Below are 10,609 nucleotides of genomic sequence, written 5' to 3'. Positions count from 1 at the left end.
TTGTCAATATTTAAAAATTCAAAACTTTGCATGTAATATCATAGGATTTCTTTCACTTAAAATTCGATTTGACCCGAAGACGGAGATTTGAAGGTTATCAAATCATACATAGAGCCATAAAATATGAAATGGTAGACCAACAAATAAAAATAACAGAGGAAATTTTATTATTAAATTAAGCTTCTTCGATGAACTTATCTTGTGCAAAATTTGATCATGAAATATGAATTATAATGAGTAATGTAATTGATAGTGCATGGTTTTTCATACATTAGATTAGTACAAGGTATAATATAGCATAGAAAAGATTAGGTCAACTTAATTGATCGTCGTATTTCTTTTATTCTTCTGTTTTAATTATTTAGTGAAACATTTTTTTATAATTTATAGTGTAATTCAAATAATCTAGTGATGCGAAGGATTAAATGAATGTAAGAAAAGGGTATTTCAGAATACCTTATATCTGGACTAATTTTCATTGATACGGATTTTGAACCCTTGACTCAGCGAAAAATTTAAAGTATTTAATCTACCACTAAGGTCAAGAGAGGCTCGTTCTCAATATCTAAACATTAATTGTGAAAAAGGCCACACTCAAAAAAGATTAAAAAAAAGACTTCACATAAATGTTAGGACTAATCTTCGAATAAAAATAAATAAATAAAAAATATCAAAAATACAATTATTTGATTTTAAATTTGTAATCAAATATTTTTTTATTTATTTAGCAATCAATATGGTGAAATTTCCTATATATTTTACATAATTACATGTAAAATCCTCATATTAATTTTTTATTTTTGGTGTATTTTTAATGTTTTACCCTACCCGTTAGGTCTAGGCATACAATATTGAAAATTAAATTACCAAAATGAATGAGTAAATATGGTAATTTGGTATTCGGTACTATAGTCAAGAGTAAGATTTCAAAATTATGATATTCATGTTCATATTTGATATGACGTATTAATATCATTTGGTTATCGATATTTATGGAATATCAAGCTAAGTACAATAGTCGTCAAGAGTACTTAAGGCTTCACAAACTAAGCTAAAGGTAAAGACTATTACGGGTTTAAGCTATGTAATCGATGGTGTTCCAAGAGGGATAAACAAAACCTGTTACTATTTATTGGTAACTTCTCATTTTTATTGGTCAATATATCTAGGAATTCACTTCATTTTGGGAGACAATGGAACTCGTTCCTGGAGACAAGATAGAGACATCTACACAAGGTGGATTTAGTTCTTCTGTAGATCGTAGAGCTAAGAAGGTAGGATGGACTTCATGGTTTTGTCGATGTGTACCGACTATTATTTTTAAGGCTTGGAATTATATAACTCTCAAGCTTTAATTCCTTTAATTTTTGCTGAGATTGTTGCTAAGAACATTATGTTATTTTAGATTATTCGTTTCAAACGTCAAAGAGTTGCCAAGTCGAAACTACTTGAGATGACATAGAGAGTCGTGGGCGATCAACTAAAGGAGCTACATTGTCAAGTCCTGTTGTCACTGTAGAAGATGACATGTTGGATGACGATGGCGAAGAAGAAAGGGAGGTTAGTAATTCCCCAAGTTGTGTCATGGGCATTTGTTGGATTACGGGTCATGGGTTGCCCATGTGGACCGACCCGACCCAACACGGAATTTTGTTTTTGGATTATCTCAGAAATAAGAGGGAAAAGAAAAGATATGGAAGAATTTGAAAAACTTGGAGGAACAGTTACTATTCCACTTCCCCATATCTCTTCCTTCCAAAGATAGAAAGACCAGTGACAAAAATAGAAAACAACAACACTCAAATTAAAGGGCATTTAGTTTGTGAATTAACATTTCATTTCCAAGAGGAATGAAATCGACTTGGACCAATTCTTTCGGTGGCAAAATCATCTTCTTCCGCTGCATCAGAAAAAGGTAAACACTGATTTTGCTCCGTAATTTACTAACAATAGCATTAGTGCCTAGGTTTAATTGCCATGTTTTTAAAGTTATTTCTCTAGTTAAGTGTGCAAAAACTCTTCAAAATATTGTAAATTAACAATACCTAAAAAATTTAGTTTTCGGTCAAATACGTCGTCGGTCTCTGGTCAGACACACCGCTAGTCCGGTCAGACACTGCTAATCCGATCAAACGCGTCACTACTCCTATAAGATGTGTCATTGATTCAATCAGAAATTCTACCAAGATCTTGTAAGATGCATCGGTGAATTATTTTTTAAGAATCCCAGAAAGAGTTAATCGTTTTGCCGGCGATGGGTGGTGCTGAGGCGGGCTACACTGGAAAAATGGAGACGGCGGCTATTGGTCACTGATTATGGTATTTAGACTATTTTCGAGGATGGTTTTTGCATTGGTGGGTGGATCCAGTGGATCGAAGTGGATTTCGAGTTTTGGGGATGGCTGAATCCGGCAAGGAACGGATGATTCCGACAAAAAATTTGTCGAAAATCTTAAAGACTGTTTGCGTGAAAATTGGTCCTTTACTTATTTTTTGTTGGTTGTTGTATAGTGCTTTATAAGTAAGGTATATGAAAAGGGTATTGTTGCTCAATAGTCTTTCACCTTTTTTTTAAATTAAAATTAAAAAAGACTTTATAATTTCTTTAATAAAAGGTGTGATGTTTTTCCACTAGTATAGTCACTGTATAATGAGAAATTGTATAGTGTATAAATTAGACTTGATATAACCCTTGTCTAAATTAATTCTTAATTATTCGTAAAAATATTTTGTCTTCTACAATAATTGTGACATAAGTGTCACATTGATTGGTTAATTCATTCTTATTGTTTCTTGGTTCCTATTTCAGAAATGGCTGAACAGGGACAAAATCGAATCACTCCAAGAGGAAGTTTTGGATGTCGAGCAAGGAGACAAAGTGGAAGAGCACACAGTCAGAGAATATGTTTTTGAGGTCATGAGATCATACGAAATGGTGTCCCCGAGGCGACAAAAAACCTTTTACGGAATGAAAGGGCTATACGAAGGGAATGAGTGAAGAAACTAAAAGAGTTCAAGTCTTTTAAGATGTCACCTAGTATTTTAGTTGCTAGTTTTATACATTTGTTAGAATTAAAACGTGTAAAACTAGAAAACTATAGAGAAATCTCAGATTGGGAAGCATTAACAATTTTAGCAAATTCTCTCCGTGATCCTTGGGGCAAGAGATTAATTGATGTTTACCACGAGATTTATCCTAGAAAGCCTTTTTGGGTGTATATAAGTCGTCTAGAATATTTTTGGAATGACTTTTATCTTTAGATTGATTTGTAAGTTATTTATTAACTTTATATATATATATATACATTATATATATATATATATATATGTTGAGTTGTTTATATCAGTTTATGTGAATTCATTCATTTATTTGTGTTTAAAACGACTTAATTAAAATCTACCATTCTAATACACATTAATAAATTAATTTCTATTTTTTGTCAAATGTTTAGTTCTTAAAAGATGATTGGATTCTTAAGTATCCTTTCGATTATACACTGAACATGAAACCTTTATGTGAAATAATTTGCTTGAATGTGTAACTTTTATGTATAATTGATAAAATACTTGTGTGATTATCCCTAAATAATAGACATAGCATAGAAAAGCATAATTTCTGACTTAAACAAAGGAGAAAAACTTAATGGTGAAAATTATGACATTTGGAGTTTTAAAATGTGGTATGTGCTAGAACAGAAAAATGCTCTTGAAGGTATTAACATATCATATGTCTACCAGAAAAGGGTAACACTGCATAACACAGAAGAGACCTTGAAGCTTATAAGGCTTGGAAAAAGATTAATTCCATTGAATGTGGAATCATTGTAAGTTTGGTGGTTGATGACCTCATACATGAATGTGAGAAATTTCTTACTGACAATGCCATCTGGGCACATTTACGAGGAACATATCAGGGTACTTATGTCACCTACCTCAGATAGCTGACTATCAAGTTTGACACTTATAAGAAGTGTCATGATCAGAACATCAAACAACACCTTAGGGTGATGTCGAGTATGATAGCTTAACTCAAAAATGTTGGTCATGTTCTTTCGGATGAGTAGAAGGTTCAAGCAGTGATCTGATCACTTCCCAACAGTTGGGAACATTTGAAGGTCAACTTAACCCATAATGATAGCATCAAAACTTTTTCTGATGTTGCCCGTCATGTTGAACTTGAAGTTGAGTGGCTTGGCACTGCTAAAGCTACTTCTAATGCCTTTATGGAAAATCAAGTGGTAAGAACTCTTCAGGATTCAAGAATAAGAAGAAGTGGAAAAAGCACAGAAAAGGTAAAGAGACCAAAGAAAGACCCTCTAAGAAAAAGAATAAGCCAAATTCCAAGAAGGGAAAAAGGTTTTTCAAGAAGAAAGACAAGAGCAAGATGAAGTGCTATAATTGCCAAGTTCTGGGGAATTTTGCTTATGAATGTCCTGAGTAAAAAAATGTAGCATTTCTAAATGTAACTCTAAGTGCTACATAGGTTTCTAGCACTGCTTTATAAACTGAATCTTATCCTATGTGGATTGTAGACTCAGGAGCCACAGACCATGTGAGTCGAGATCGAGAAGAATTTATGGAGTTTCGTCGAGTTTCACCTGGATCAAGGTGGATCTATATAGGAAATAATGCAAGACTGTAAGTCAAAGGAATTGGCACTTGCAAAGTAGATTTGAGTGGAGGCTGATCTTTAATGTTGCATGACGTCCTATGTGCTTCAGAAATTTGACGAAACTTAGTGTCTGTGTCTGTTTTTTTAGATGTTGGTTTTCATTTGTTTATTATTCGTGACATCATTATAATCTCTTTATAGATTTAGATTGTAATCCTTTAACTTATGACTATTATGTTGACCGTTGTGTAATGTCATGTTATTCTAGTAATAATGATGTTGATATACTTACATGGCATGCTAGATTAGGTCACAGGGGGCACGACCGAATGATGACATCTAGGTTCTTTCTCCAAGATTGCAATGCCAACTTGTCAAAATTGTCTTGCCGAAAAGCTTACACTTAAACCCTTTGGGAAGGATAAAAGAGCTGAATTCCCATTGCAGTTAATCCATTCTGATATATGTGGTCGAATGAATATGAGGGCAAGGACTGGTGCTTCATATTTCATTACATTTATTAATAATTTCACGCGAGTTGGTTATGTTTATTTGATATCTCATAAATCCGAAGCACTTGAATGGTTCAAAATATATATGAACGAAGTTGAGAATCAATTTGACAAAAGTATAAAGGAATTAAGAACCAATAGAGGTCGTGAATATTTGTAAAAATAGTTTGAAGAACCTTGTATTAAAAAATGTATTATCAGACAATTAACTACTCCTTATACACCTCAACAAAATGGTGTAGTCGAAAGAAGGAATAGAACATTATTGGATATGATAAGGTCTAAGATAGCGCAGGCAAATTTACCAATCTCTTTTTGGGGAGATGCATTATTAACTACGGCTTACATATTGAACAAAGTACCTTCCAATCAGTATCTTCTAATCCTTATAAACTATGGACTGGTAATAAATCAAGCTTTAATTATCTACAACCTTGGGGTTATGCTGTATATATTAAAGACCATTTTGGTAAGTTTGTAAAACTAAGTCCAAAAGGAAAGAAATGTATCTTTATAAGATACTCAGAACACTCCAAAGGATATGTGTTCACTGGTGAATTAGAAGATAAAAGTACTATTGAAATTGAATCACGAGATGTCATATTCCTGGAAAATGATTTTTCAAAAAAAGCTGAAATAAAGAAAAATAAGCCTTTTTACAAAATATTGAATTCAGATGATCAAATAATGTCGTCGGATATGCTTGATAATTCAATAGAATAAGAAATGATTCTTGGTCCAAGTAGGAGTTGTGAATCCCAAAATCCTATTGAGGAATTTGAACTTCCATTATGTAAGAGTACAAGAAAAGGTGTACCTAAACTATCTTATGACACTGAGGATTATATCTTCCTAGTACCTTCCACAGAATTGGATGAACCTAATTCCATGACTGAGGCTTTATCAAGTCGTGAAAAAGATGAATGGACAAAAGCAATAAAAGAAGAATTAGAGTCCATGAAAACCAATAAAGTCTGGGATCTAGTTGACCTTACTTCTTTCCATAAAGCCATTGAGAATAAATGGATTCTCAAAGTTAAATGCAAATCAGATGGGTTAATAGAAAGTCATAAAGCACGGTTGGTGGCAAAAGTTTTTACTCAAGAAGCTGAAATAGATTATGAGGAAACCTTTTCACCAGTAGTAAAATTTACCTCAATTTGCTTACTTTTGGCTATAATTGCACGTTTAGATTTATAATTACACCAAATGGACGTGAAGATCGTTTTTGTCAATGGAGAACTAAATGAGGAAATATACATGGAATAACCTGTAGGTTTTGTTGTTAAAGGTCAAGAAAAGAAGGTTTGTAAATTAAATAGATCAATATATGGCCTTAAGTAGTCTTTAAGATAGTGGTATCTGAGATTTCATAAGGAAGTGATTTCATTTGATTTCACCATAATCGATGAAGACGATTGCATCTATGTGAAAAATTCCAATGAAATGTTTTTTATTCTTTCGCTCTACGTGGATGATATTTTATTAGCTGGCAATATTTTGGAGTATGTAAAAATTGTTAAGTTATAGCTTTCAAAGTCATTTGACATGAAAAAATGGGTGAAGCAAACTATATATTGGGTGTTAAAGTCCAAAGAGATTGTTCTAAGAAAATTTTGAGTCTATCTCAAGAAACATACATAATGAAAATTTTCAAACGTTTTTGAATGAATAGTTGCAAATCCATGGATACTCCTATAGCAAGAGGTTAAACTTTAAGCCTTGACATGTGTCCAAAGACTGAAAAAGATAAAAAAAAGACATGTAATACCCCACACTTTTTCTAGCTTAATTTCGCTCCTAGAATGTCCAAGGTTAGCTTCAAAAATGAATAAATTTTACTATATGTAGAATTTTCTAGATTTAGACCCTTCATTATGTAGATAATTGAATAATCTTCCCATCGATACTAATTTCTCCCAAATCTGATACTCGGTTGAAAAGTTATGGCATTTTTAGTAAAGAAGTATCCCAACTAGAGAAGCATCGCCCCACGGTGAATTGTAAAATTGCAATTTTCTGATTCCATCAGACCTCCGCGATAAGCCCACATTACGGTGAAGCCTTATTTCATAATTGTCAATTTATAGTGGATCACCGTGATAGTGGCGCATCGTGGTGATGGCCAAAATGGCATTTCAGTAGTGCACCGTGATAGCTCCGCATCGCGTAGAATGTCCAATTCCCAGTTGTCGAATTTCGGTGAGCTACCGCGATTGTGGCGCATCACGGTGGCATGCAAATTCAAAAAATTTCTCTTGTTTCCAGTTCTGATTAAATTTTAAAAGGGTCTCATTGGTCAATTCTCAAGCTCCCAATTCATCCAAACTAAGGAATTAAGAATATCCTAAGCACTTTATGCTTATTTTCATCCATTCTCTCTCAAAGCAAAATCCTAGAGCTCAAAAGCTTACTCTCTAAGAAATTAAATTTCCTCCGTTGTCTCTCCAAGACCACTCAAAATTGAGAATTCCCAAATTAAGATAATCAAGAGTTCATCTCCAAAAGCACAAATAGAGATTCAAGTTCAAGCTTTCTTAGAGATTTCATCAATTAAGGTATGTCGGGTTTATGAACAAGGATACTTCTTTCATCCTTGTGCCCAAAATCAAGATTTTATTTTAAATTTATATAATTTTGAATAATTATACATGAGTTTTGAATTAGGATTTATACCCATTACTGCTATTTTCAGGATTATGAGATTTCAAGTGTTTATGAAGTTGAATTGCATGTCTATTTCTATATTTTTCGTGCCTATTGAAGTAAATTTCAGATTTTGAATTGAATTATCATTACTCTCAATATCAAGCATGAACATGGTGATGTTTTGACATGAACTTGATGCATGGGTTATAAAGCCCAAGAGTATATGTTACGGTTTCAAGAAAGATTATGCTTTAAGCATTCTATAATCAGATTATATTTAGATTTTAAATAAAGTTTTTATTTTTCAATCTTCAGATAAGTTTTAGAATCCATATTATAGATTTATTACAGATTTCAAAAATCAGAATAGTTTTATTCACAGATTGAATCAGATAAATGCATAATTAGTTTCGTAATAACCTTATGTTAGCTTTTTAAAGTGAATTTCCAATAAAATAAGCGTGAGTAGTATTTAACATCGAGTGGGAAGTGTGGGATTAGCATGCCCTAACTTCTACAAAACTACGTAGCCAATGTAGGTACAAATTATCAGATTATTTCCATTTTGTATATGGATGACAGTTATAGATGTGATCATTTAGATTAGGTTATACTCCTTGGAAAGAGTATGACACCTCTTCCCATCGTGAGGATTTCCCCGTAGGGGAACAAGATTTTGGACTCCATGTTAGCTTACATGATTTATGTCGGTTAGAAGAACCTCCCTTCCAGAACAGTTTTTAAGAGAATTCCCTACAAATAAAGAAAAGCTTTTAGAAAACCAATTGTAAAGGCTCTCAATTTTATTCAGATTATGCTTTACAGAAATATATTCGCTACAGACTTCATCTTTCAGATTTCATATATAAAAGTGAATCCTTTCTACACTTAGGCAGCATGATTTATAGAAAGATCACTAGTACAACTTTTAGAACTAAATGGTATGACTCACTAGATTTATAAAGTATGATTTAGTACACATGAATTATGATTTTCTACTTTCAAATATTCCAGCTTATGTAAGTCAATTATATTTAGCATGCATTCTTTTACAAATTGATATAAATAATGAGATAATGTTTTACTTATGCATTCACCCCCATATACTCAGTACATCCTTAAAGTACTGATCCACATATATGTCTACGTGCTATATTATCTCATAATGTAGGTTTAGGTGCTCAGTTTCAGCAGTGAGAGTGATTTCGAGCATCTCCATATATATCCCAACAGTTGGTGAGTCCTCATAGATCGGGGACATAGTTATTCAAATTTTTATCTTATCAGTTTAGATGATTCAGTGTTTTCAGACAATTCGAGTCAGCTGGGGGTTGGTCCTAGTGACTCTCTAGATATTAGTAGTAGGTGCTTGTTAGACTACTAGTTTTGATCCAGATTATTCAGTATTGAGGTTTTGAATATTATTTTTAGATACTATATTCAGTCATTTTCTTGCATATAGTATGACTTTTATGTCTACGCTTCCTTTATAATAAGATTCAGACCTAGTAGAAGGTAGATAGGGTTAGCTTAAGGCTACTCATAGTCTTGAGCACTTTGTGACATCTCAGGGACCTATTTTTGGGGTATTACAAACTTGGTATCAGAGCCTAATATTTATAAGAGTTCTAGGGAGTCTAACAAGTCGCGTTACATAAATTCTTGATCATGGGTGTGAAGCACACCATATTTATGAGCAAGAGTCTATGGGATGTCCTTAGGAAATCATCCTTTTCTTTCATGATCTATCATGCTTACAGTATCTCTATCTGCTTTTAACTCATGCTATTATATGACAGTTGAATAGACCTCCTCACCAAGCTAATGCCCATAGAAATAGTAACCAGCCACCCTAGCCCACCGATTCTCTAAATGGGAACGTATCCCATGATAAGTTTTGGGTTGCCTTTTCTGCATTGGCCCAGGCAATGACTACTAATGTTCAAGAAAACTATTAGGTTGTAGTCCCACTTTAGCAGAATGGTGATTTAACAGCAATCAGAATTCAAAAATTCATGAGAATGAGTCTGCCAGAGTTCTTTAGGTTAAAAGCAGGTGAGGACCCATAACTTTATTTAGATAAGGTGAAGAAGATCACCCAGACTATGCATGTTTCTGTAGAGGAGAGTATAGAGTTAGCATCCTATAGATTGAAGAATGTAGCGTATGATTGGGTGGTTATGTGAAAGAATGGTAGAGGTGAGAATGCAGCTCCCATAAGTTGGCAGGTATTCTGAGATGTATTTTTAGACAAGTTCTTTCTGCTTGAAATAAGAGAGGCTAAGATAGAGAAGTTTGTTAACCTGAGGTAGGGCTCAATGATAATGAAGGAGTACTGTCTTTAGTTCAATCAATTGTCTAAGTATACCCCTGATACGATGGTTGATGTTAGGGTAAGTATCAGTAAGTTTGTTATTGGAGTATATGGTTTGGTAGTTAAGGAGTATAGGACTGCCATGCTTATTGGATATATGGATCTTGCTAGATTGATAATCTATGCTCAACAGATTGAGGTAGAGAAGTTCAAAGAAAGAGAAAGAAGGAATAAAAAAACTAGAACTGGTCAGTTTGAGTATGGCTAGACTAGTCTTAAGGGGGAAATCGTTCGTATTTTTAGAATTGTTCATCTATGAGAACACTATCTTTAGCTAGTTCTCCCACTCCTAGAGCTAGGTAGAAGCAGTGGGGTAAGTCTTCTATGTCTAGATCTCAAAATAGTGTGAGTGGAAGTCCCAGTTATCCTCTGGGTGCTAAGTGTGGTAAGAATCATCCTGGTGAGTGTATGTTGGCACAAAAAGTTTGTGATGGTTATCGTAAGTTAGGTCATGGAATCAGA

At 33.5% G+C, this 10,609-nt stretch overlaps 1 pseudogene; it reads left to right on the top strand.

Moving 5' to 3' along the window:
- Nucleotides 1-885: 885 nt before the first annotated feature.
- The window catches only part of LOC107845842, a 35,575-nt pseudogene continuing 25,851 nt past the window's right edge, over nt 886-10,609 (top strand).

This window comes from Capsicum annuum, chromosome 1 (genome assembly GCF_002878395.1).
Source record: "Capsicum annuum cultivar UCD-10X-F1 chromosome 1, UCD10Xv1.1, whole genome shotgun sequence".
Lineage (NCBI taxonomy): Eukaryota > Viridiplantae > Streptophyta > Magnoliopsida > Solanales > Solanaceae > Capsicum > Capsicum annuum.
This window is presented reverse-complemented; position numbering and strand designations above follow the sequence as displayed.